Source organism: Amyelois transitella, chromosome 12, assembly GCF_032362555.1.
Source record: "Amyelois transitella isolate CPQ chromosome 12, ilAmyTran1.1, whole genome shotgun sequence".
NCBI lineage: Eukaryota > Metazoa > Arthropoda > Insecta > Lepidoptera > Pyralidae > Amyelois > Amyelois transitella.
Window position 1 is genome coordinate 10,783,224 of NC_083515.1, and position 26,427 is coordinate 10,809,650.

At 36.2% G+C, this 26,427-nt stretch overlaps 1 protein-coding gene across 2 annotated transcripts in view; it reads left to right on the forward strand.

Moving 5' to 3' along the window:
- The first annotated feature begins 1,988 nt into the window (after positions 1-1,988).
- The window catches only part of LOC106136353 (allatostatin-A receptor), a 70,462-nt gene continuing 46,023 nt past the window's right edge, over positions 1,989-26,427 (forward strand). For both annotated transcript variants that reach the window (XM_013336878.2, XM_060947003.1), the window contains exon 1: positions 1,989-2,322. The gene's annotated coding sequence lies outside the window, so the exon portion shown is untranslated. The remainder of the gene's footprint in view (positions 2,323-26,427) is intronic.

Genomic DNA, 26,427 nt, shown 5'->3' on the forward strand with positions numbered 1-26,427 from the left:
TATTTATGGATAGCTGTTTGACAGATTTGAAAGAGTCTAAAAGTGGATTAAGGATGAATGAGTTACTCGTCAAATGTCTGCTCTATGCCGACGATCAGGTTATACTGGCGTCATCAGCGGAGGAGTTACAGGAGATGGTAAACTGTATGCATGAAGCTTTAAAAGAGAAAGGAATGAAAGTGAACGTAAGTAAAACTAAAACACTGGTTTTTGAAATGGAGAAAGAAATGACAGCATGTAATATTTTGATTGGAGGAGAAAAAGTGGAGCAAGTGAAAGAGTTTGTATATCTAGGATCAAAGTTTACATCAGATGGCAAGTATGATAGTGATATTGAAAGGAGAGTGAACGCGGGGAACATGGTGAATGGAGCTTTGCATGCCTTTATGAGCAGTCAGAAACTATCCAAAAAGGCTCGACTGGCTGTGCACAGGGGCGTGTTGGTCCCGACATTAATGTATGGGAGTGAAAGTTGGGTATGGCAAAAGAAGCATGAAAGCAGAATAAATGCAGTGGAAATGAGAGCGTTAAGGAGTATGATGGGTGTGAAATTGAGTGACAGGATAAGGAACAGCGTGATAAGGGAATGTTGTGATGTGAAAGAAGATGTAGTTACAGGAATAGAAAAGGGTATGTTAAGATGGTTCGGTCATGTGGAGAGGATGAATGAAAGCAGGTTGACTAAGCAGATATACAAGGAGAGTGTGGAGGGAAAGGTCGGAGTGGGAAGACCTAGACGAACGTATCTTGATCAAATTAAGGACGTCCTGGTAAAGGGTCAGGTCAAAAGTACCCGAAACCGCCGAGCTTGTATGAAGAGAGTTATGAATGTGGACGAAGCGAAAGAAGTATGCAGAGATCGTGGCAAGTGGAAAGAGGTAGTCTCTGCCTACCCCTCCGGGAAAGAGGCGTGATTTTATGTATGTATGTATGTATGTATGTAAAGCATATACATATGTAAGGATTGCGATTTAGAATAACAACTATGTAAGGTTTATTTTTTTCTGTTATCTGTTTCGTGCGCTATAAATAAATATAATGATAAATTAAAGTAAGTTTTCAAGTCGCGAATTGAATTATAATTAAACGAGTTACTCGAAATGTTATTGGTGCCACCGCCTTCGGGTTTATTTCCAGTTCATTATAATATTTTTCCAGTAACTGCCCACGCGTGTGAACGCACCCTTACGCTGGATTTATTTAGATATGATTCAACTCTCCTTATATATTTTCCTTGTTATAACAACACGTTTCTAAACATATAATCACGTCTTTGCCATCCTTAAGGGTAGACAAAGCCTACAGTCTCGCAAACACTGGAAGGCCACGCTGTACGGCTTAAAGATGGAATTTCCCATCCTCTACAAGAAGCTTATTATTATTTTCCTTAGTCGCCTTTAACAACATTTATAAGAATGACATGGAATGAACTTGAATTATGGAGTGAGCTTCAAATAGTTAATAGTCCATCGCCTACAAGAAGAATACCAAGGCGACTAAGGGATAGGATTATAAACTTGGAAATCATCTTTTAGGCGACAGGCTGGCAACCTGTCACTTTATATGAATCTCAATTCTATCAGTAAGCCAAACAGCTCAATGTTGCCTATCAGTATTATCAAGACTGTTGGCTCTGTCTACCCCGCAAGTGATATAGACGTACGTGATTATACTTACGTATAAGAGGAAAAATGATATAAACCAAAGCGTCCGGCCATAATGATTTACCGGCCATCCCGAAACGACGCATGACAGATACCTTTTCATATCCTATAACAATACTATCATTGTTTACGGAACCCAAGCGTCCACTAGACAGAGTTATATATTTTCTGCTCATTTTTGGACCCTCGGCAAACAATCCATTATTTCCAGTCTCAAATATTTGGGGGGGAAAATCGGATTTTGTATCAAACTTTCTGATTTTTGTAACGTCACCCCTCTGAGCGTTCCGTTCAGCCGATCGGATCAGTCGCGTTCGGAATGCCATAGGGAACTGCCGCCCGCTCGCTCAGCTCAACGAAGTTTCGAACGTGATAATTCGAATTTCAATTTGGTATAGAAAACAAAAATATTCGAACTGAACTCGTACTGGTTGTTAATATTGTTTTTTTTTTTATTAACTTCCAAAAGTGTGACTGTGTTGTTTTCTACTTTTTTTTTCTTATTATCTGTGTTGATTTTTTTTTTAAAGTTGCTGCGAAGGAAATTGTGTTAGTGCGGTTTGAAGGGAAAACGTTTTTAATTTTTGGCGGCAGTAATTATCCGGGGCAAGAGCCCCTAATGGGGGCCTGATGGCTTCTTGACATTCTTCATTGAAATGTAAGTATATTAATGCGTTGTTACTCTCCTATTTCATTCTGAGTCTGAGATTTTCCGCGTTTTTCCTTTAGCCAACTTCGTATATAAAAACTTTTTATTAAGAATTAATTTTACGTTTTACTGCGCAATGTAATTTAATTTTGTGTTATGAATTAATTTGAAAATTGTAGATTTTAGCTCATTATTATATAAATTATAAACATATAATTACGTCTACATCCCCCGCGGGGTAGACAGGGCCAACAGTCATAAAAAGACTGAAAGGCCACGCTCAGCTTCTCCGCTTAATGATAGAATTAAAATTCAAATAATCACAAGTTGCTAGCCCATTGCCTAAAAGTTGCCTAAAAGAGGAATCCCAAGTATATAAGCCGATCCCTAATATTAATATCGCCTTACTATAATATAGTTTCTGTTTTTTCTAAAATCTAAGATTTTCTTATGAATTATAAAAGTACCTGGGGCCTTATTAATTTCATTGGACATGGGTTTAATAAAATACATTAATTGTTTGTATAAAATTTTTTTCATATATAAATTAAAAAAAAAATCCATTCTGTACCATTCTATACCATAATACAATAATGTATGTAATGTATATTCTATATTGTATGTATGTCACTTCTTTACATATATATGTGTCTTGCCAGAGATAAAAAAAAACTGTTGGATAAACAGTTTTTTTTTTTTTTATAACGCGGTATAATTGATTTTTAGTAGATAGATAATCGTTTAAAATGGAAATGAAAATGAAAACCTGGAAATTTGTTCCTAAAAAATTTACACTCGTACCAAAATTATTAAATTACATTGCGAATTTGTCAAATTTCGTAGGTATCTACCTATGCAAATTATCACGATTAACATTCAGCTTGTACGTTGGACGCGAGGAAAATTTGTACGTGGCGTGAACCATCTGCTTTTAATTAAAACTTCAATGTCTGGACGTTTCTGTCATTATTTGGACATAGTTTTAGCCGGCGAATCCGTCCGCGTGTCTCAAGTAAAGTGATAAATTATTCGTTAATGCCAAATCAAGATTTTTGGGGTATAAACTTGGTATTCTTCTTTAAGACGTTGGGCTAGCAACCTGTCACTATTTGGAATCTCAATTCTATCATTAAGCCAAATAGCAGAACGTGGCCATTCAGTCTTTTCAAGACTGTTGGATCTGTCTACCCCGCAAGGGATATAGACGTGACCATATGTATGTATGAAAGTAGTGAAGCTTAGTAAGTCAGAAAATATGTCAATCTTGCACGCGTTTGTGAGAGAAATTCCTCCCAGTAGTCCTACCGAGTAGTTTTACTAATTGAACTACATCGTCTTCGTCTCCCTGACTTTAGTCCCAGTTCCTCCAGTCCAGCATCCTCACCACTCTGGAGAGGTGCCGGGGTAAGCCCTTGACCATGATTTGAAAATTGGGGAGTCAGGTTTTATTTAATGAACCTTTTCCCCATAAAACTTAGACCGGTTATCCTATCCCTTAGTCGCCTTTAACAACATCCATGGGAAAAAGATGGAGTGGTCCTATTCTTTTTTGTATTGGTGCCGGGAACCACACAACACTCACTACTTTCAGTTGCAAAATTAAGTAAAATTACAATTTCCACTTCAAATAATGCGTTCATTGGAGCCTTCTCCCAAGTGGGAATTTCTTACGCCCACAATACAGCTATTTGCATGGTGATTCACTCAGGCGTTAAAAGATATGTCAGCCATCTACATAAATACACATGGTCACGTCTATATCCCTTGCGGGGTAGACAGAGCCAACAGTCTTGAAAAGACTGATAGGCCACGTTCAGCTATTTGGCTTAATGATAGAATTGAGATTCAAATAGTGACAGGTTGCTAGCCCGTCACTATTTGAATCTTAATTCTTAATTCGCCTTAAAAAAGAATCCCAAGTTTGTAAGCCTATCCTTTAGTCGCCTTTTACGACATCCATGTTGTTCAGGATGTAACAGGGTCTTAAGTAAAGGGAAAGAAGACCAGTGGAATTATGAACTCAGTACAATATTTACAGTACAATAGGCGGGCTTGATGTTAAAAAAAATATCTAACAAGTCAACCTTTGTTACAATAAAAAACACATTTGTACAAGAATGAGCTACCTGAAATTATCGTTAATGATTTTCATTCAATATTTCTATTGTGTGGGAAGAAAGCCTTTTGTTAAACTTTGATACTAGCCGTTGCCTGTGACTTGGTCCAACCAAAAAATGGTAGACTCATTTATTAGATATATTCTTTCAATTATACAATCACGTCTTTATCCCTTGCGGGGTAGACAGAGTCAAAAATCTTGATAAACTGATAGGCCACGTTCAGTTGTTATGCATAATGATAACATTGAGATTCAAATAGTGACAGGTTGCTAGCCCATCGCCTAAAAGAAGAATCCCAAGTCTATAAGCCTACCCCTTAGTCGCCTTTTACGACATCCATTCGAAAGAGATGCAGTGTTCCTATTCTTTTATATATTGGTGCCGGGAATCACACAGCACAGTATAAGATAAAGGATATTTATTTTCCGAAAGTACGAGATACTAACTCAACGATACTATGTTTTATAATAAATATTTTATACTTATAGATAAACATCCAAGACCCAGGCCAATCAGAAATGTTTTTTTTTTCTAGTCATGCCCTGGCCGGGATTCCAACCCGATCCCCGGACCTCCGATGTCACAGACAAGCGTATTACCGTTGCGCCACAGAGGCCGTCAAAATATATTGAATATTGGCCGAATATTGTGTCACGAGAATTTTATATATAAGAAGTTACCTAACGTACCAATATGAGGTGTGTTCTATAAAATATACTGCTAAGTAAAACAGTATAACGCTCGTAAAATTTACATCAGCGTTGAAGTGTCTTGAAATATGACGGTATAAGATGACAATGTACGATACTTTGCAAGCAGTGTGACGCTTCTAAATTTATCAGGGGAATATTTTATGTATGTATGTTCCCGGAACAAGAGAAATATTTTTTAGTTCGATTAGCAATAAAAGCGTAGTTTTTTTATACGATTATTTTTTGGAAGTTTTCTAGTATAACTATCTTACTGGAAAAGACTTTCGCAACCATGCGCCCATCGCCGGAGGTTTTCACAACTAAATTTCTTAATAAGTTATACGTGGCCTGATTGGAATAAATCTCATAATATTCTCATAATGATGATTGTTAAACCCAGTTGAAAAGACATTATGATATATGTATTTATATTTATATATACACATAAAATAGCTGAAAGATTATATATGTCTCTTTTACTCTCTTACGAAGAATCTAAAAATGAATTTATTAATCCTGGCAGTTTTAATAAGGATAATGAGAAACTCTTATCAAAATATTGCACTGTCATCGGTCCTTGATACGTGTGCAAAGTTCCAAGTTGATCAGACGTTTAGAAACCAGTGAAAATTAAGCTCAAAGATTCCGTTACATACATACAACCCAAGCTAATAAAAGCGTAGTAAAAAAGAATAGAACCACTCCACCTCTTTTCCGTGGATGTCGTAAAAGGCGACTAAGGGATAGGCTTATAAACTTGGGACTCTTATTTGAGGCGATGATACGCACTTTGCAAGCAGTGTGGCGCGTCTGAATTTAGCAAGGGAATGTTTTATGTATGTATGTTCCCGGAACAAGATAAAAAAAGAATAGGACCACTCCATCTCTTTCACGTGAATGTCGTGAGAGGCGACTAAGGGATAGGTGATGAGCTAGCAACCTGTCTCTATTTGAATCTCTATTCAATTATTGAGTTAAACACCTGAACCTTTTAGTATTTTGATGACTGTTGAATCTGTCTACCCGCAGGGGATGTAGACGTAATTGTATGTTATAGTGACATCGTATTCAAATATCAATTTTAGAAATCGATGCCTAAATTCAATAAAAATAGGGACATTAACCTTGATATTACTAAAGAGATTTAATGTAATCAAAAAGAGCTCCAAATAATGGTTATTCATGGCAGTTAAATACTTTAAAAAGGATTTCGCTAAAATACGTCTTTACTTAGAGGGAGGATGAAATGATCACATCAGCGCGACGCCGTTTGTATCGCGCTATAAAAATATCGCTGTTAGGTTGTTATTATAACGTATAACATAACTTGAAAACATAAAAACGGCGTCGCGCGTGTTACGGTAGCCTCGCAGAATAACTTAGTTCACAATATTTATAGAAAGTTGACGTTATTGAATAAAATGCTGTAGTGCAGTTTGTGACAGCTTAAGTAGAAGTAGAAGAAACTTATTTTTAAGTAAAATTTGACGCCACCCAATATTGTAAAACCAAAAGATATGACAATTATTAAGTGATGTTTGAAATGTACCATAATAATGAATATAATAAATTTTGAATCTGAATATAAAAAAAATACATTAAGTAGATTTCAAAGTATCTAACATATAATTCATTTTATATTACACAGGATTCTGTAGTATATGGTTGTCAGAGGTTATGATTTAACGGCCTCTGTGGCGCAGCGGTAATACGCTTGCCTGTGACACCGGAGGTCCCGGGTTCGAATCCCGGCCAGGGCGTGATGAGAAAAGAACTTTTTCTGATTGGCCTGGTTCTTGGATGTTTATCTATATAAGTATTTATTATAAAATATAGTATCGTTGAGTTAGTATCTCGTAACACAAGTCTCGAACTAACTTGGTGGCTAACTCAATCTGTGTAATTTGTTCCGTATATATTTATTTATTATTATAAGATTAGCAAATTAAATTGGTGAGAATTCCGAAATTGTCACGCTAACAAAAATCAACGGCATTTTTCAATTCACGCGATCTTACACAAGTTGATACATACATATATATGGTCACGTCTATATCCCTTGTGGGGTAGACAGAGCTAATAGTCTTGAAAAGACTGATCGGCCACGTTCAGCTATTTGGCTTGCTGATAGATTTGAGATCCAAATAGTGACAGGTTGCTAGCCCATCGCCTAAAAAAGGAATCCCAAGTTTTTAAGCCTATCCCTTAGTCGCCTTTTACGTCATCCATGGGAAAGAGATGGAGTGGTCCTATTCTTTTTTGTATTGGTGCCGGGAACCACACGGAAAGTTGATAAAAAAGAAAATTTAAATTGAGACTAACCCGCGGGATAAGCAAGTGTTACCTACACAAACAATGATCGTAGCACTTCAGAAAATTTCAATCTCCTTCGTAAAACTTGTTTAGGCGATATTTCATCTTTGAGACAAGTTCGTCGTAAACAAACTGGATGCTGAAACGCTTGAGTTAAAAGCATTGACAGAATGAAGCATTTTCTTTATCAATACATTAGCTGTGCCCGCGACTTCGTTCGCGTAGAATTGTTTGGGCACCATTGAAGCCCTCAAGGATGAATAATTATCGATGTTTTCTTTTTCACATTCTCCATTATTTCTTCGCTCCTAATAGTTGTAGCGTGATGTTGTATAACCTAAAGCCTTCCTCGATCAATGGGCTATTCAAATCAAAAATAATTTTTCAATTCGAACCAGTAGTTCCTGAGATTTGCGCGTTCAAACAAACAAACTCTTCAGCTTTATATTATTAGTATAGATTATGTACAGTGGGCCTCATAGAAAAATATACGTTTGATACGTCTATAAGTGAATTAAATATATACTGTACAAATTACACAAATGAACAGGAATAGAGAAGCGAATGCTTAGAAGGTTTGGTCGTGTCGGGAGGATGAATAAAAGCAGGTTGACTAAGCAAATATACAAAGGGAGTGTGAATGGAACTGTTGGAGTGGGCAGGCCTAGACGAACGTACCTTGATCAGATCGGAGACGTTCTAGCAAAAGGTCAAGTCAACAGTACCCGAAACCGACGAGCTTGCATGAAGAGAGTAATGAATGTGGACGAAGCGAAAGAAGTATGCAGGGGTCTGGCAAGTGGAAAGATGTGGTCTTTGCCTACCCCTCCGGGCGTGATTTTATGTATGTATGTATATATGTCTCTATAAATATATCACTAAACAAATAAGTATTGAATGATAAAACAACATCAAATCAATTTAGCGAAATGCGTGTTAATCGCGAACAAACATACATACACACATGTTTTCTCTCTTTTTAGGGTTCCGTACGTCTGAATACAAAAACGGAACTCTTATAGGATCACTCGTGTGTCTGTCCGTCCGTCGCTTACAGTCAATTATCTCCGAATCTATTAGACCGATTAAGTTGAAATTTGGTACACATATCAATTCCTGTGACCCAAACACAGAGGTGTGACGTGAGCAGATGAAATCTGTATATGGGGGGTCATTTTTGGGGGGGAAGGGGAAAATTAAAAAAAAAATTCTGAAAACTGCATTGTGTGGCATATCATATAAAAAAATACATATATTTAAGATCTTCTTAACAAGACCTGTTGAGAAGATCTTAAATATATTTTTTTGTAATTTTAAAATAAACAGTTTCCAAGTAATTCAAGAAAATAGACAAAAATTGACCATTCCCCCCCCCCCCCCCCCCCCCTTATCTCCGAAACTACTGAATCTAAAATTTTGAAAAAAAATACAGAAATTAGTTTTCTCCTTATAGATTATAGGAAAACCTATAAGAAGTCCATGATATTAAAATAACATGGTAAATCAATCAATATTGTGCGTACCAACTTATGATAGGTAACATCGTACGGAACCCTCTTCACGCGGGTTCAACTCGCACTTGTCCCCTTTTTTTTTAAAGCGGTTAAAACAGAGTTCACCCGCCACACGAAGACATCTACAGAAATGCTCCCACGGTCGGCGACCGCCACAGTGAGCACTAAAATAAAACTATTTGCCAGACATTCCTTCTCTAATCCACTTGTGCAATATTGCATACATCGTTCCGTTTTACAGCGCGCGGTTTCTCATCAGAATCGGTCGTTTGAGAGCGGATTTTTCTAGTGTTATTGCTAACGCTGATTGTTCAACTGTTCAAGTCTCTACTCGTACAATGTAGAAGAAGATACATACATACATATGGTCACGTCTATATCCCTTGCGGGGTAGACAGGGCCAACAGTCTTAAAAAGGCTGAATGGCCACGTTCAGCTATTTGGCTTAATGATAGAATTGAGATTCAACTAGAGACAGGTTGCTGGCACATCGCCTAAAAAAGAATCCCAAGTTTGTAAGCCTATCCCTTAGTCGCCTTTTACGACATCCATGGGAAAGAGATGGTATGTCGTGTGGTTCCCGGCACCAATACAAAAAAGAATAGAAGAAGATAAAAGAATTATTCTCATATGCTAGGGCGAAATAATACAAAAACATACATATAGTTATGTTTTTAATAATTATGGGGTAGACAGAGTCGACAGTCTCGAAAACAGTGAAAGATCACGTTCATCTGTATGGTTTAAAGATATTTATTTAGTTATGTACACAAAGTTATATACAGGAGCATTTAATACAGTAATTCTAGTACAAAGGTGCTACTTATTTCAAAAGAAATCTCTTCCAGTAGACTCATGAGAGGAGAGATGAATTTTGGAGCGGTATGGCGTGTGCATAAATATCTACTAATACATATAATCACGTTTTTTATACTTTATCCCTTGCGGGGTAGAAAGAGCCAATAGTCTCGGAAAGACTGATAGGCTCCGTTCAGCCGTTTGGTTTAATGATAGATTTGAGATTCAAATAGTGACAGGTTGCTAGCCCACCGCCTAAAAGAAGAATCGCAAGTCTATAAGCCTATCCCTTAGTCGTCGTTTACGACATCAACGAGACGGAGTGGTCTTATTGGTTTTTTTTATTGGTGCCGGGAACCTTATGGCACTAATTAAAAAAAATGCTAATACTTACATGTCGGGAACCACACGGCACTACATACGTAGAAAATATAATTTAAACTTATTCAATTTGAGCGTGCGTCTTTCGTACATTACAATACATATATTCCAGTCTGATTCGATTGAACAAATGTGAGTTTGATTGAGTCTTCCTGCTTGTTTCGGTAAACGATTCTTTCACTTCGCATTCCATTGTGATACGAAATGAGTGAACATCTTCATTTCAAGTCACATAGATAAGATTTATCGGATCTACGATTTATTTTTCAACTTTAGTAAGTAACTAGAGGCCGCCCGCGATTTTGTGCGTTTGGAAATTATCTTAAAGTAACAGTCGATTTCGCGGGAACTCCGAGATAAAAAGTAGCCTATGTGTTGTTTTAGGTATTTAACTACTAACTTAGCAAATACTACTAAACCGATTACGATCGATTACACTCGGTTTAGTAGTATTTGCGTGAAAGAGTAATATATCTACATCCATACAATATATATAGGCTTATACTTTGGATTCTTCTTTTATGCGACGGGCTTGCAACCTGGCACTTTATATGAATCTTAATTCTATCAGTATTCTGTGCATAATCTATGTGTGATAGTATGACGGCTGTCACTGTCACATTGACATGATACAGCGTTACAATTTGTAAAAAGTTAAAATTTTAAAACAAGGTAGATTTATAATTTAATTATTTTAATACATTATTAATAAAAACTGGTGAAACATTAGCTGTAAATTGTGTTTTTCTTTTCAGATCAACACAATTCTGGTTATATTGTTACTGTTCATCATATTCACTCATTTCGGTAATCGCTGCACCTATTTATTTATGTTTATTGTTTATCTATTGTTGTTTTTATGTATGTATATTATAATTATTTTATTTTATATTTTGTGAAGGTATAGGTAAAAATATTTATTTAGTTTGACCCCACATAAAGTTCTCTGTCAGACCCAATGGTTGACTGGTAAATAATGCTTCTAGCATTAAGTCCGCCAATTGTGCTATACATTTGTATTTTGTGCAATGAAGTTAAAATAAATAAATAAATAATCCAAGGATAATTATAAAACACATTATATATATTATTATAAGAGTGTTTTCTTACGTTACAAAAACTGCATGATTTACTAAGAAACTTAAAATAAGTTAGAAGCCTATAAAATACATCCGAAATTTATGAGAGACTTATTATTATTTACAAAGTAAAGGTGCAAAAACAGATAATAAGCGCAAGTTTATACATTATTGTTTTAGTTGCGGCCCGCGGCCATTTTGTTAAAGCTCCCAGCTTTACCAAGAAATAGAGGGAACAAAATAATAGGGTTGCTACAAGGCACAATTTTATACACATACATACTTCGTTCTTCTGGCTTTGTTTTATTTTTTATTTTTTTTACAAATTACACAGATTGAGTTAGCCGTGTGGTTCCCGGCACCATTACAAAAAAGAATAGGACTACTCCATCTCTTTCCCACGGATGTCGTAAAAGACGACTAAGGGATAGGCTTATAAACTTGGGATTCCTCTTTTAGGCGGTGGGCTAGCAACCTGTCACTATTTGAATCTCAATTCTATCACAAAGCCAAACAGCTGAGCGTGGCCTTTCAGTCTTTTCAAGACTGGTGGCTCTGTCTACCCCGCTAGGGATATAGACGTGATCATATTTATTTATTTATTTATTTATTTCAGAAGCTTAATTCTATCTTTACAGTTTGCACCAATGCGATAGAGAAGCAATACATTTTAATTATTATTATTACTGTAGCATACAATATATAACGCTGTTGTTATGAATTCGCTCAGAGAACATGCAAACAGGTCAATATTTTCGGAAATCCGATTGACATTACGAATCGCGCGCGCGAGCGGGGCCCCGCGCAGCAACCCGGTGCGAGCCCGGGGCACCTCCAGCAGCGGCGGCCGGCGGCGGCGCCCTACGTACCCTTCGGGAACACACAGCCTCAGCAGAGATAGTAATTCGGGGTTGTGAGATCTGCCACGAAGTAGCTTAAATATATATGAGGCAAGCGAAACGTCTCTCCGCGCACGCAGTTCAGTATATCCCACCATACCAAGAACAAATAAGGTGGGATACATTAAAGGATAGTATGGATAGACACCATACAACCTCATATATAAATACCTTATGAATTTATTCTGTATGCGCTCCAGCATGAGACTATATTTAGCTTCATGTGGAGCCCAAATCACTGCGTTACTCTCTAGATGGCTTCTGACTAAAGCATTGTATAAGGACTCAATGGCTTTTGTGTTAGTGAACCCATGTACTCTACGTAATATGAATCCTAAATTTCTAAATGCTTTTTTTATTAAATTTTGAATATGTGTTTTGAACGATAAGTCAGCTGCAAAAGTAACTCCTAGATCTTTTACCTCTGATACTCTTTTCATAGTCACATTTTCTACCTTGTACTCGTACTCAATGGGTTTACGTTTTTTGGTAAAACTGACTGTAACACATTTCGATTTATTGAATTCAAGTCTGTTTTCGTAAGCCCATAACACAATCCTGTCAATGTCTTCCTGCAAGCGCTCACAGTCTCTTACCTCATTGACTCTAAGGGACAGCTTTAGGTCATCGGCAAACAATAAACAGTCGGAGTGCTGGATAACAGAGGGTAAGTCATTGATCAATATGAGAAACTGAAGGGGACCGAGATTACTTCCTTGACTCACTCCTGATCTAACTACATACGGCTTAGACTGACATCCATCGTACTCCACATACTGCTGCCTATTTCGCATATAATCAACCAAGAACCTGAGCAGGTGGGGGGTACATCCGACTCCAGCCAACTTTCTTAGAAGTACATCGTTGTCCACTAAATCGAAAGCTTTTCTGTAGTCAAAGTAAGCTACGTCCACCTGCCCGCCCTCATCTACTACCGGCATGACTCGCACTACATGGTTAAGTAGGTTGCTCGTGGTGCTGCGACCAGGCCTAAATCCATGTTGCTGGTCGCAAAGTTGAGAACTTACTTGCTCCAACATACTTCTTTGTATTGCCGAATCGAATACTTTTGCCGGAGCAGACAAAACTGCCACTGGTCTAAACTGTTCCACGGTATGACCACCTCCACTTTTTGGAACGGGAACAACTCTAGTCAGTTTCCATACATCTGGAAAGGCTGCTTGTTCTAAACAGGTATTATATATATACAATAATGGCTGGGCAAGTACAAATCTACAGTCTTTGAGTAAGAATGTAGGAATCCCGTCCGGCCCGGCCGATCGCTTTGGCTTAAGTCTTGTGAGCGCCTGCTCCATATGTATGTATGTATGTATGAGTTAGCCTTGATTTAAGTTGAAACTTGTGTTACGAGATACTAAGTCAACGATAATATATTTGATAACAAAATTATATAGATAAACATTCAAGAGCCAGGCTAATCAGAGAAAGAACGTTTATTCCATGCCCTGGCCGGGATTCAAACCAGGGACCTCCGTTGTCACAGACAAGCGCACTACCGCTGCGCCACAGAGGCCGTTGAAACCGTTTAGTCCCGGTTACATAATCACCTCTCTGGAGAGGAGCCCGGGGCCTTTTGACAATGACCGAAATTGACGTTATCAAAGAAAATGCTGCAGTGCAGTTTGTAACCGCTTCTGCTGCACTGACGCTTTGGAAGCGGAAGTAAACTTAAGTTTTAAATAATTTATTTATCGTCAACCAATGTTACCAACCATTTAATATAAGTAAGTTTGTTTATTAAACATTTTTTATTATCACCCACACAAAGGTTCTCCGCTTAACCCAATGGTAGACTTTTAGATAATGCTATAAGCATTAAGTCCGCCTATTGTACTTTACAAGTTGTAATTGTTATAATCTATAGTAATATTATAAAGCTGAAAAGTTTGTTTGTTTGAACGTGCAAATCTCTGGAACTTCTGGTTCGAATTGATTTTTTTTTGCGTTGAATAAACCATTTATCGAGGAAGACTTTGGACTATATAACATTACGCTGCAACTATAAGAAGCAAAGCAATAATGGAAAATGTGAAAATAAAACGGGGAAAATAATTCATCCTTGAGTGCTTCAATAATGACCAAAATAACTATTCCACGCGGACGAAGTTGCGGGCACAGCTAGTTAAGAATAAATAAATAAAAGAATGTGTTAGTTAGCAGCCCTATAAATTGGTAAGTTTTGTTACTTCGTAAGTTCTTTCAACTTAATTAACACACTTTGTCAGTATTAAAAATGTTAGCTTCTCTTTTTATTTTTAGCAAATAACCGAGGTGCAAGCCACGGACTCGACTTTCTTGTGGAAGTCTGAAAAGATGACTAAGGGAGCATTTAATAAGTATAGGTGTCCATTCAAAAAACGTTGTGTGTGATTGCTGGGTCTCTTTACGCGCAGATAAATATAATAAATAAATATATACGGGACAAATTACACAGATTGAGTTAGTCTCGAAGTAAGTTCGAGACTTGTGTTACGAGATACTAACTCAACGATACTATATTTTATAATAAATACTTATAAAGATAAACCTCTGGTAATTTCACTCTGTAAGAAGTTAGTATTCAACAGTGAGATTTTCAAAATTGCGAAAGAAAATAACAAGAAGTTCTTACATAATACATAAATACATATAATTACGTCCATATCTATTGCGGGGTGGACAGAGCCAACGGCTCTAAAAAGTTTGATAGGCCACGGTTAAATGATAGAATTGAGATTCAAATGCAGTCTGGTTCCCGGAACCAATATAAAAAAGAATAGGACCACTTCATCCCATTTCCCATGGATGTCGCAAAAGGCGACTAAGGAAAAGGCTTATAAAAATGGGATTCCCCATTAAGGCTATTGGCTAGCAACCTGTCACCATTTAAATCTCAATTCTACCATCAAGTAGTACTTACCTTAAAAGAATAATCATTATTAAGAGAACCTTACTTGTTTTTATATAAATTATTTCTTTTTCAAGTCGGAACATCAAACGGCATTACAGTTTCTACCTTTATTTCTTTTCAAAAGAGAAAAACATCAAAAGGCAGAAGTTACAAAAACTAGACACGTATACAAGTTAAGATGTGATATACTTATCTCTGAAAGTTACACAAAGACGCCTCTTCCACACTTACTTAACAAAAAGGGCATAAGAATTTTTTTAATTTTTTTCTGAAATTTAGTACAATATATAAATACATTATAATCACGTGTATGTATGTACCCTTGTGGAGTATACAGAGCCAAACAGTCTTGAAAAGACTGAAAGGTCACGTTCAGCTGTAAGGCTGATGAAATGAGATTCAAATAGTGACAGGTTGCTAGCCCATCGCCTGAAAGAAGAATCTCAAGTTTCATATTGTACGGTTTGATAAAGATATCTAGTAACATTGAATCCGTAGGCATGTTTTTGAATTTCAATAAAACATTTCGTTCTTCGGATCGTATGGATTTGAAATTCAATACAAACATTATGTAACTAAATCTTTAAAAACAGTTTATATTATGTGTGTAAATACAGTATGATAGTATGATATCAGTCTTTTCAAGACTGTATGCTCTGTCTACCCTGCAAAGGATATTGTATGCTCTGTCTACCCCGCAAAGGATATATACGTGATTATATGTATGTATGTATGTGTAAATTTATACTAATATTATAAAGCTGAAGAGTTTGTTTGTTTGGACGCGCTAATCTCAGTAACTAGTAGTTCGAATTGAAAAATTATTTTTGTGTTGATAAGACCATTTATCGAGTAAGGCTTTAGGCTATATATCATCACTCTACAACTATAAGGAGCGAAGAAATAATGGAGAATGTGAAAAAATCGGGGGAAATTATTCATCCTTGAGGGCTTCAATGATGCCCGAAATTACTATCCACGCGGACGGAGTCGCGGGCACAGCTAGTACAGTATAAACTTTGGAAAACCAAACAGATTTAATTGAAGATAATGCTAAATATTTCAACGGATGCATCGTAATCTATGCACACGGCTCAATAATCCGATAGAAATAGCCATTTCGTGGCTTAAAATAGACTTTTCCATGGATTGCGACTGCAGTGCCGTGTGGTTCCCGGCACCAATAAAACAAAAGAATAGGACCACTCCGTCTCGTTCCCAATAGATATCGTAAAAGGTGACTAAGGGATTGGCTAATAAACTTGGGATTCTTCTTGTAGTTGATGGGCTAGCAACTTGCCACAAGTATCTAAAGTCCATCTTCCAAATTAAAATTCAGAATTTTATTCATTAATATAGGACATTTTAACCTAACTTCATGATTGTCAGTATCACTGCATTTATAGATAAAAGAAAAAAAAATTAATTTCCACAAAAATTAATAACCTGTGGTACCTAAATTCAATCGAAATCCGGTAACTCACATCCACAGAATCATACGTTCGCCGCCATTTTAATATCCGCCATTTTTATTATCACTCTTTTTAGGGTTCCCTGTCTAAAAAGTAAAAACGAGACTATTTCTAAGCCTCTGCCTTCTGTCTATCTGTTTGACACTAGGCTGCACTTATCTCATAAACTATGATAGCTAGAAAGCTGAAATTTTGATAAATTATGTGTTTTAGTTGACGTTTTATTTACCTTTAAAAATAATAAACAATATTTAAAAAAATATATTTATATAGGGTTACATATTATTTAAGAGTATTAAAAAACTAACATAATATAAAGGGTTAGGTACATAATAAATGTGTGTGTGTTTTTTTTTTCTCAATATTAATAACGGTAATAATATTACAACATTACAATACAATACAATACAAATTATCTTTAATGGTATATTACCTTTCGTAATGAAATAACAATAAAGTTATTATTAAAGGGATGCTTTTATATAAACAAACGTAATTTCTAAACAATTTTTGGTCGATTTTAATAAACAGATAGAAACGTGAATGTAAAAAAAAAACTAGCTAAAGTAACTAGCTGTACGTGGCCTATCAGTCTTTTTAAGACTGTCGGCTCTGTCTACCTCGCAAGGGATATAGACGTGATTATATGCATATATGAATTTAAGTAACAAACGTGATGTAGGTACGGAACCCTTGGTGCGCAATCCCGACTCGCACTTGGCCGGTTTTTTTTTGCTTTCGCGCAGAAATCGTTGCGAAATGACGAGAGAATCGTTCCTTTTTTTATGAGTCGTCAAATTTTGTGAGAAACGGCTTAATGCTTCACTTGATAACTGAAAAATAACCTGTTTATAAGATTTTTCATGCGAGCATTTTATACCCTGTATAAAAGTTTCAGTGCTCGCTTTTATACTTTTAATCTTTCACATACATACATTGAATCACGTCTATAGCCCTTGCGGGGTAGACAGAGATATTATCTTTGCATTTATAGAGATCTAAGCAGGACGAAGCCGCGGGCATAATTTACTATACGTAGTACCTAAGTCAAGTAGATAAGTTTAATATACATAGTAGTAATATATATTTGTGTCGTGTGGTTCCCGGCACCAATAAAAATAATAATAGGACCACTCCTTCTTTTTCCCATGGATGTCGTAATAGGCGACTAAGGGATAGGCTTACAAACTTGAGATTCTTTTGTTAGGCGATGCGCTAGTAACCTGTCACTATTTGAATCTCAATTCTATCAAGCCAAAAAGCTGAACGTGACCTTTTAAGACTGTTGGCTCTGTCTACAACTTAAGCGATATTGACGTGACTATATGTATGTAGTAATTTATATAACAATATATCGTTATAAAACGGTTGATTCATGACAGTAATTGAATTCATTTTTCCATTACCTCGCATTCGTGGGAGCTTTTAACTCAATATGGACTACATACTGTGCTAAATAAAAGCAATTAGCTGGCAAGAGCCTTTCAGCTTTTTAAATAAATATTTATTTATTTATTTACTCCAATAATACATCGGTAGTAGTACATCTCTTAAAGTATTAAGTAAGACATTTCTCTAGATATAATTAGTTGGCAAGCTATCTGTCACTATTTGAATCTCAATTCCATCATTGAACTGAACGTCGCATTTCAGACTTTTCGAGACTGTTGGCTCTGTCTACTCTGTAACGTATTTAGACGTGACTATATGTTATGTTATCAATTAAGTTAAAAGAATTACAAACTTGGGATTCTTATTTTAAGCGATTGTACACAAATTGTCACTATTTAAATCTCAATTCCTCATCCATCCACTATTTTCTCATCATGCCCTCACCGGGATTCGAACCCGGGCATAGACAAGCGTACCACCGCTGCGTCACAGAGGCCGTCAATATCTATACTAATATTATAAAGCTGAAGAGTTTGTTTGTTGGTTTGAACGCGCTAATCTCAGGTACTACTGGTCCGAATTGAAAAATTCTATTTGCGTCAAATAGGTAGACCATTTATCGAAGAAGGCTTTAGGCTATATAAAATCACGCTGCAACTATAAATAGCAAAGAAATAATGGAAAAGGTGAAAAACATTAATCATAGTCAATGATGCCCATAATAACTATTCCACGCGGACGAAGTCGCTGGCACAGCTAGTATTATCTATAATAATCACTTAGACGTGTGTTGGACAAGTCCATTGATTACATGTCAGATAAATTTGGTTACCCAGTGATTGACATCGCATTAACGATAACATAAAAATTTTCCACTTCATAAAGTAACTCCCTTAAATTCTGCTACATTAAACTGCGGTTTTGCTTGTCAATAAAGTAATTTAACACAAATTCAATAAAAACAAATTATTATTTCTTTTCTGAAAGGTATGTATCGTGCGTAAAAGTCAGTTAAAGTAATGCTTATAAATTTGGAATTCTTCTTTTTAGGCGAAGGTCAAACAACCTGTCACTATTTGTATTTCAATTTATATTAAGACGTACAGCTGAACGTGGACTTTCAATATTTTCGAGACTGTCGGCTCTGTCTCCCTCGTAAAGGATGAAGACGTGATTATATGTTTGTATGTCAAATTAAAATTTACCAAAACAAATCAATCACGATTAATTTTGTTTCCTCCCACAAAATTTTATAATCACGTCTATATCCCTTGCGAGGTAGACAGAGCCAGCAGTCTTGAAATACTGATAGGCCACGGTTAGCTGACAATAAATAGTGACAGATTGCTAGCCCATCGCCTATAAGAAGAATCCCAAGTTTATAAGTCTATCCCTCAGTCGTCTTTTTCGACATCCAAGGGAAAGAGAAGGAGTGATCCTATTCTTTTTTAAAATGGTGCTGGGGACCACACGGCACTTTTATTTATTTTATTTCCCACGTTTTTTTTATATTCCATTTCGTGTTTATGAAGAAAATGTTTTGCAAATTATCGCTTTTCCTCCACATTTTTCCTTGTTTCCTAAAAAATTCGGCCCACATTGAAAATTCAAAGCTAATTACGTCTGTGGGCCTTTACATTATGGTGCTCTTATCAAGTTATTTGAATCAAATTACGCCATGACTCTCCCCCCCCTCCCCCTCCTCAGTCGCCATAACCAACAACACACTTAAACAATTTGAAGCTGTCATAGTAAGTTAGTCACAGACATAAATCCCGATAGATACGCCAAATTCAACAGAATGTATCCATCATCCGGGATGACCTTAATGACAGTCACCGATGACAATAATTTTACAATATATTTTCTTTTCTTTCTTGCTTTTATCAAAGTATACAGAACAAGCTTGTAGATTAGATAAGATTCGTTTATTATTCAGATAAAATGATCTACTTTGTTATTAAAACAGTAAACTTAGACATAGTGTTAGTAAATTTATGTGTTAATAATATATTTATAGATTTTAATGAAAAAAAAAATTTACTGACTCAATTATTGTACGTTTTGTGAAGACAGATCACAGTGACACGAACTAACTATACCATCTTTTCTACCAATGTTTCCGCAATAAAGAGATTTGTATTTGTATAGATATATATAAATATTCATGCAATAAAACCACAGGATAGCTTGGACGGACACGAATGCTTTGTATTTTAAAGATGCGCGCGCATGTTTAAGCATGCAAATTTAATGCTTAAACTTTGGAATTTTATTTTAGACGATGGGCTTAGAACCGGTAACTAATCATCATAATCCAGATAAATATAGTCTTGGTTTAGTCAGAATCTCTTTTAGGGATAAAGATGTGATATGTTCCTGTGCGTGTCTAACTATTTCTATGTCCGTGGCAACAGCGCAGTCTTGACCGTGTCTTCATTGAGTTGATAGCCAAGTATTTAATTAAAACAGGGAAGGAAAATAATGGAAGTTTTGTTTGCATTAAAATTTGAATGTTTGTGAAGCTCGTTGACTGACTCCCAAGTTGATTCAGGGCGTAATCTGACCCCAAATTGTTGTTTGTCTTTTATTTTAGCTAGAATCATGACGAGTTTCATTTTAATTTTCATTCGAGATTTATGCGAGGCGAGTGTAAATTGAAACGTTGAATGGGGAAATTTTGGCGAAAGATCTGGTCTGCACCTGTAGCCCATCGTCTAAAAAAAGAATCCTAAGTTTATTAGCCTCAGTTTTCTGCTTAGATCAAGACTACCCGAAACTGAAATTACTATTTTTTCTTTCATGTAAGTTATAATCTATAATATAAAAATGAATCGCTAAATGTGTTGGTAAGCGCATAACTGAACCAGACCAATTTGGTCAATTCTTTTTTTTTAAATATTCGTCGAAGCTCAAGGAAGGTTTTTACGGCGAAAAAATACCAAATAATTGCCTGAAAAGCCTTAAAAACAGTGCTTTTCTTTATCCCATACAAACGTTTTTTAACTAATACGTATAGTCAATTTGAGCTTTATTGCTAATATATAAAGTTCACTGTTGTCTAAGCAATGTAGGTAGGTCTAATAGATAGAAACAAAAAACTGTCATATTACAAATCTTTTTGACAGAACGAAGTCTGTCGGGTCCGCTAGTATGAGTATAGAAAGATGCAGCCTCTGCCTACCCCTCCGGGTAAGTGACGTGATTCTATGAATGTATGTAATGTAGGTATATATAAATATATATATACGGGACAAATTACACATATTGAGTTAGCCTCGAAGTAAGTTCGAGACTTGTGTTACAAGATACTAACTCAACAATACTATATTTTACAATAAATACTTATATAGATAAACATCCAAGACCCAGACTAATCAGAAAAAGTTCTTTTCTCATCATGAACTGGCCGGGAGTCGAACCCGGGACCTCCGGTGTCACAGACAAGCGTTCTACCGCTGCGCCACAAGAAGCCGTTATATGTATAAAAAATTTAAGAAAAAAATTCATAGGTCTTAGTTTAATTCTATAACTTAATATTGCTCGCTGGTAACCCTGAAAACGCAATTCAGGTTAACTTCTTTCACTACCTAACTTCCTTAGCGTACAATTTAAATTGACATAAATTTATGCCTTAAAATGAAGACAGAACTCTTAGCTCAGTCACATTTGTCAACTTGTAGTCCCTAGGTCAAGCCTAACACAATTTAATTTAGAAATTTAACGAGACTGTTCTGTCTCAAGCACATTATTAATTTTGTTTCTCAAGTGTCCTTTGTAAATACAAGCGAGTTTAATTAATTTTTAATTAATTCGTGTCACTAATTTATCTTTGTATCTACCCTATCTCTGAAGTTTTATACATACATATATATAATCACGTCTATATCCCTTGCAGGGTGGACAGAGCCAACAGTCTTTTCAAGACTGATAGGCCACTTTCAGCTGTTTAACTTAATTATAGAATTGAGATTTAAATAGTGACAGGTTGCTAGCCCATCGCCTACAAGAGGTATCCTAAATTTATTTATTAGCCTACTAATTACTACTCAGTTTGTAAGGATGTATGGATGTGGATTTTTTACCCTTTTATGCAAAAAATACTGAACGGATTTTCATATAATTTTGCAGTAAGATGACTCAGACATTGGAATAACATCATCAGTTAAAATTTGTAGTTTAAAGCGAACGAACTCGCGGGCAGCAGCTTGTATACTATATGCGTAATATCCGAGAACATATAAATAATTCCGAGGTTGTATTCCTATGAAACGACATCATGACATATCCTCATACACTTTGAAGTATGCAGACAGACATCTTTAAATAAATTGAATTTCATAAAGCCATACCACTTCGTCGTTTATTGCATCTTAAATTATACGACAAACTATTTGTGCGGAATATTTTCTTATATACATACATTTATACATACATAGAGGCGTGATTTTATGTATGTATGTATGTACTATGTATACATACATAGAAAGATAGATAGCGGCCTTCGGGAACGTGAGAGAGAATTTGGTGCACATAAAGTCACGTCTATATCCCTTGCGGGGTAGACAGAGTTAACAGTCTGAATAGGTGTTCTTTGAGCTTGCATGCACAACCTTAGGCTTCACCTTGTTTACTACCATACAGATGGAGGTCAAACGCAGTCAAATCTATTACCGATAATAAAAAAAGAAAAATAATGTCTTGAAAACACTGATAGGCCACATTCAGCTGTGTAAGCCATACGATGATCTATACTAATATTATAAAGCTGAAGAGTTTGTTTGTTTGAACGCGCTAATCTCAGGAACTGTTAGTTCGAATTGACCATTTATCGAAGAAGGCTTTAGGCTATAAAACATCACGCTGCAACTATTAAGAGCGAAAAAATAATGTTAAATAACGCTAAAAATTATTCACTCTTGAGGGCTTCATTGATGCCTGTAGCCAAGCTTCTTGGTATACGCCATAGCAACGGAATAATAAAAAAATGAATAAATAATTAATAATTATACTTCCTACAATGTCCAAAATAACTATTCCACGCGGACGGAGTCGCGGGCACGGCTAGTGTTTCATATAACACGAATAAATTGAGATTTAACGCAATCAAGTTGCAATAACGCGTGTGTCAATAGCAATATGTCGTGTGAAATCAGCATTTTGGTCAAATATCCTCTATTTGTCCTGGTTACCAGGGTGTTCCGGGTATCCACAACACGTCATGGACTTTTTATTAAATCGGCCCTGTACGTGACATAAACCCAGGGTTGTCAAACACACGGAATTCATCCTAGATGTAGAAATCCTAGTATAGAAATGATTTTGTGACTCTGACATTTTAGATGGCTGGCTGATGTTGTAACCGAACACACGGAATTCATCCTAGTTCCGACTGAACGTGGGGTCCGGAAGGGGTATAGAAATGATTTTGTGAATCCGACATTTTAGATGGCTGGCTGATGTTTTAACCGCCTTCGAAAGAAAGATGGTTCTCAGTTATGTATGTACGTATACATACACACATATGATCACGTCTATATCCCTAGCGGGGTAGACAGAGCCACCAGTTTTGAAAAGACTGATAGGCCACGCTCAGCTGTTTGGCTTAGTGATAGAATTGAGATTCAAATAGTGACAGGTTGCTAGCCCAGCGCCTAAAAGAGGAATCCCAAGTTTATAAGCCTATCCCTTAGTCGCCTTTTACGACATCCGTGGGAAAGAGATGGAGTGGTCCTATTCTTTTTTGTAATGGTGCCGGGAACCACACGGCACTATGTACGTATGTATGTATGTATGTATGTCCGCGATTATCTCGCGTTTCGCTGAACCGTTTTTGATTCGGTCTTGAAGTGTTTGTGTGCACTCAGGAGAAGGTTTTAGAAATAAAACTGACTTCAAAAAAGGAGGGTATCGTATGACGTCGTGCCGCTTCGGTCTCCCCGGCCCGGGAGCCATATAAAAATGCGCACACGCACCCTTCGTCTTCGTCTTCTTTTGGACTATCATTGTTCACCGAGTTGACTAGCTTGCTATCCTTTAGTGGCTACTTGCTGGGTCTCGTGTCTATAGCTGAACCCATGACCTCTTTTCCTTGTACAAATTATTACACTGGTTGAGTTAGCCTCGAAGTAAGTTCGAGACTTGTGTTACGAGATACTAACTCAACGGTATTATATTTTATAATAAATACTTATATAGATAAACATCCAAGACCCAGGCCAATCAGAAAAAGTTTGTTTCTCATCATGCCCTGGCCGGGATTCGATACCAGGACTTCCGGTGTCACAGACAAACGTATTACCGCTTTGCCACGGAGGCCGTCAAAATAGTTGTAGATAGTCCAAATAAAGTTTTTCTTTATTCTATCATATTTTTTTTAATTATCCCTCATTCATCTTACCTTCAATCTCAATTCTGTCTTCAAGCCAAACAGCTGAACGTGTCCTATCAGTCTTCTCAAGATTGTTCGCTCTGTCTACCCCGCAAGGGATGTAGACGTGATTATATGTATGTATGTATTTTCTTACCTGTGACGTTTTACTAAAACGTTACAATCGATTGGAGGTGGTTCTTTTTTTTATACAAAAGTAATTTCTTATGTGATGTCAGCCCTACACAGCCTACAAAGACGTGAAGTACCTATAGTGTCCAGATGTTGTACAATTTAATAAATAAATAAATCTATATCTATATTCTATATATGTATATAAAAACGAAAAACACTCACTTAGGAATCACGAAATCTCGAAATCTAATGAGCCAATAAAGATTAAATTTGGCAGGAAGGTAGATTTTAATTAGGAGAGATCCACTAAGAAAGGATTTTTGGAAATTCTATTCCTAAGGGGGTGAAATAGGGGTTGCAAGTTTGTATGAAACTTCGTAATTTTTAGTGTGGGTTACGCGGACGTAGTCGCGGGCAACAGCTAGTATAAATATATACAGGACAAATGACACATATTGAGTTAGCCTCGAAGTAAGTTCGAGAATTGTGTTACGAGATACTAACTCAACGTTAATATATTTTATAATAAATACTTATATAGATAAACATTCAAGACCCAGGCAAATCAGAAAAAGTGCTTTTCTCAATATGCCCTGGCCAGGATTTCGAACCCGGGACCTCCTGTGTCACAGACAAGCGAACTACCGCTGCGCCACAGAGGCCGTCAAGCATAGCATAGCATTGAAATTATTTATGCCAAAATTAACTGTGTACAAGCAAATAATACGTATTAAATGTTATGGCAAAATATTTAATTTCAAAACCCTATGCTAAAATCATATTAGAACTAATCAAATAGAATAGATTTATTTTTAAAATTGGATATTATGTATCATTTATTGACGTCACATCACTTTAACCTAATTATAACTACTACCGCTTCCAAAGCGCATGTGTAAAAGAAGCGGCGGATCAAACTACACTGCAGCATATCATTTGAAGATATTTAGAATTCGAATTTTAATTATTCGAAGAAAAAGGGACCTCTCACTCCATAAGTTTCTAAGCTCCACGACACAAAAATACAAGCAGCCATTAGCGCCAACTCTACGTTAAAACGCTTCTTTGTATAGCGTTTCTAAGAAAAGTAGCATTTAACTGCTATTAGACTTTGCCGTTGCATGTATAAGGGTGCATGTTTTGTTTGAATATAAAATAAAAACATTGCTGAATTCACATTCATATATTGGCTACGTTCAGCTATTTGGCTTTAAGATAGAATTGAGATTCAAATAGTGACAGGTTGCTAGACCATCGCCTAAAAGAAGAATCCCAAGTTTATAAGCCTACCCCTTAGTCGCCTTTTTATTTAAAATGTCCCATAAAAATGAATATTGACTTAGATACAAATAGTGGGAAGTTGCTAGCCCAGTTTTCGGAATTAAGATTCAAACAGTGACAGGTTGCTAGTCCATCGCCCACGAAAAAATCCCAAGTTTATGAGCCTATCCTCAAGTCCTCTTTTACGCTTTCCATGGGAAAGAGATGGAGTGTATGTGTTTCTTTTATCCAAAAGCGTGATTGTTTGCTTAAAGAAAATGAAACACGCATGGTAACTAAGCTTGTATCTAGAACAATCTGTCTTAATTTCTTATTTTTTCTTCCAACGCTACACAGCTGAAGCGGCGAAGTGTAAGACGACTTTTTTACTGACTGTACCCACCCGCTGGTCTTTATTCCCGTTCGGCCGACCGGAAAAATCATTTTTCAGTAATTAAACGGGAAAATTAAGCGGAATCATATTTACCGTAAAACAAAGTTAGCTAGATTATAATGATTTCCGCAAAGTATGAGTTATTTGAGAAAAAATTGAATATTATCTATTCATTATCAATTTTAGAAAATTATAAAATTTATAGATATATATATAAAATTAATATCCAAATTTTTATATTTATTTATTTATTAGATACTAGTTGACGCCCGCAACTCCGTTTGCGTGTTAGTTCTGGAGTTGAGCGTGTACAAACAAACATACAAACAGACAGATTTTTTTTTTCAAATTTATGCTCGTTACTTTTTTTTTAATATTGTAAAA